Source organism: Zingiber officinale, chromosome 11A, assembly GCF_018446385.1.
Source record: "Zingiber officinale cultivar Zhangliang chromosome 11A, Zo_v1.1, whole genome shotgun sequence".
Taxonomy (NCBI): domain Eukaryota; kingdom Viridiplantae; phylum Streptophyta; class Magnoliopsida; order Zingiberales; family Zingiberaceae; genus Zingiber; species Zingiber officinale.
The window spans coordinates 85,243,195-85,246,536 of NC_056006.1; positions in this window are offsets into that span (position 1 = coordinate 85,243,195).

Sequence of the window (3,342 nt, forward strand, 5' to 3'; positions counted from 1 at the left end):
GTACAATAGCGTCCTTGAGTAGAAGGTTCTTACCTATATCAATCGATTGGTTGAATCAATAGTGAGATGATATAGGGAACACTACTCTTAATCATTCCTAGTCGAGTATTAACATTCAGGGACAATGTTAATGCGACGAGACTAGCATGTAGGTCAACTCGATGACTTGATCTCATAAGTCATGGATATAGAGATATCAAGTTGAAACATGGGTATGCATTGGAGAATGTATACTGAATGACCCGCCATGAGAAAGTATCATGGATCGTTATATGAGTGTCATATACTTTCTCATGTGACAATTAGTATGACTATTAGTCCTTGGACCTGAAGTCACCATGGTTCCCTACATAAGGAGTTACGTACTTTGGCTTCGTCAAACGTCACCCGTAACTGGGTGGACTATAAAGGCGATTACTGGGTATGTAACAAATTATACGGAGGGATGTGAGTGATGTAGATGGGATCTATTCCTCCTATATGACAGGAATGACATCGATATTCTTGATAGAGTAAGACCACTAAGTGCATGACCATGCCCAAATGAGTCAACATGAGATATTGAGCTCATTTAATTGAGTGAGTCTACTTGGAGTTCAAGATTTAGATTGATTAGTGGATGACACGGTCTATGCCTCACATTGATCAATCTAGATGTCAAGGATAGAAGGACACTTGTCATATATTGTGAAGAGTCACAATTAGTAGTCACAAGGTGATGTTGGATCTCAACATTCTTATAACTTGGGTAGTAATGATGTATTGCTAGATACTGCTAATTACTTATGCTTCTAAATGAGTTTAGGAGCATTGCCAACATTATAAGAACCTATAGGGTCACACACAAAGGGTAATTAGATGGAGATTAGGTTCATTTGATGAACCTAAAGGATTACGTTCATGTGATGAACCAAATTGGATTAAGAGTAATCCAAATTAGGCTAATTGAGTTGGACTCAATTTGGTTCATGTATTAAATGAGTCTAATTTGGACTTAGACTCATTGAATCAATTTAATTCAATGAATAGGGATTCATTAAATTAAAATTGACTTAAACCAATGGTTAGATTTGATCAACCATGGGAGAGAAGTGGTCAAGTTTGACTTGACTTGAGAGGAAGATGAAGAGTCAAGTTTGACTTGACCATTTGCCGCCTCATTGGTGAGTTGGCAAGAAGTGGACCAATGATGATGCTCCACATCATCATGGTTGCTTAAGTGAGATGCCACCTCATGGGAGTTACCAAGAGTTGTGACTCTTAGCATCCCATGGAGGTTACATTCTCTCTTAAAGTGGCCGGCCACTTTAGATGAGTGAGTTAGTGCATTTTGTGTGCTTGGTGAGTAACTCCTTCTTCCTCAAGCTCTTCTCTTCTCTCCCTCTCCTCCACCATTACTGATCTTCTAAGGTTGCTAGCACATCCTTAGAGGTTCTCTCCATCGAGTTGTTCGTGTGAATACATATAGAGGAGTATCTACTTTGATACTCTCGAGATCCGGCGACGAACCTTGGACGAGCGGGATTGCGAAGGGCTTCGCATCAAGGGTAACCTTTTTCTTTTGTAGATCTAATGTAGATCTAGGAGTAGAAAACATGTATATGAAAGTTTTACATAATTTTATTTCTTCGCACGGATCCATGGCATGGGGGTTTCGGGGTTTCTGCAACGTAAAAAGCGATTTTTGTGGCCCGAAAAATCCAACAGGATTAAACCACCATTTTTCAGATGGTAGAAGATCTATTCAGATTCATGCTAACAAGCAGATAAGAAACCAACAATATTAAACAAGAACAAAACCTAATCAGATTCAATCAATTACTGAAACAAGAACTTGAATTCAGATGAATAGTAGATGAAATCAATTCAAGAACAACTTGCAAAACAACTTCAGATCTATACGCAAAAATTCAACAAGCATACAACAGAATCAAAGGAAGGAAATAGATCTAAGAATTTAGCTAACTCAAGCAATGTAAATCTACAAAATTAAACGGGCACAAATCTTAAACTTGAACTAGAAATAGAGCAAAACAAAATGCAGTAATGGAGGTTAGGGAAAGTGATGAACCAAAGTGAGCTGGGCATTCCCGAGTACTCACTGATCTTGACGAAGATGTCAAGATATTGTAGACAAGGAAGCAAACAGAGGGGAAAGCAGAAGCGGCAGATACGGTTGATCTCTGAAACTGGCAGATGCGGCTGGAAATGGTCTAGAAATCAGAGGGGAAAGCAGAAGCAAACACTCATGCCCCTTTAGATGGCTGCAGAGCTTCGAGGAAGAAGGTTGTCGGCTGGAAGGAGGGAGAGAATTCGGCTCAAACCACTAAATCGCTCCACTTCTCCGTTCTTCTTCTTAGAATCACAGCGGATCAGGGATGAATCAGATGGTTGAAATGGTGTCACCGGCTTGAAGATGGATGATGACCGGAGGAAGGGAAACGCCCTTGACCTTAGTAGCTCGCCGGCGGTGGAATGGATCGAGATCCATATCGCTGGAGCGCACCTCCTCTGTCTTTGACGCAAGGAGAAGAAAAGTCCCCCTCATTGTAGCTTCTCATCCCCTTTAAATCTAATCAAGATTAGAACGGACGACTGTGATTTCTCCGGATTGATCCAACGGTGGAAATTGCTCCAAATCTGTTCCAAATCTTCAGATCTTGATCAATGGTCGCAATCTACTCCCCTGTGGCTTGGATGGGCTGATCATGATAGATGTCTCAGATCTCCTCAAGTCTTGAATGAATGATTCATATTACTCCAAAGCTTGATCTCTTCATTTAAGCCCTAGATTTGAATCCAAATCCGGTCTGATCCGATCGAGCCCTTGCCCTTTTGATGCCTATAAAGAATATATCAAAATATTAGCATCAAATACCGAAATTATAATATAATTTGCAATTAAGTCCACAAATGAATACAACTCATGAAATATGATATTAATATGAAATTAATACATGAGAAGATTAAAAAGTATGTTTATATGAATCAAAGTATCGTGACAAAATGATGACTATCAACCTCCGCTCTCTTCTGTGGTTAGGCCCCTCTTCCCCTATCTCCCTACTCATACTTCTGTAAAATTATGAGCAGATGTTTGCTCAGTCGCTCCGCCTAAACCAGACAATGCACATATATCGACACAATAAAATCTTAAAGGATCGAGTGGCAGACCTAGAGTCTCAAATCTCCGACCCTAAGGCAGTCGTGTCGGGACTTAGGGCAGAAGTGGCGGCCTTGAAGAAAGCAAGCACCTCTCGGGAGCAAACCTTGGAAGAGGCCCAGTTAAAAATCGACCTCCTTCGGGAGGAGAAGAGCAAGCTTGAAGCTCTTCTGCAGACC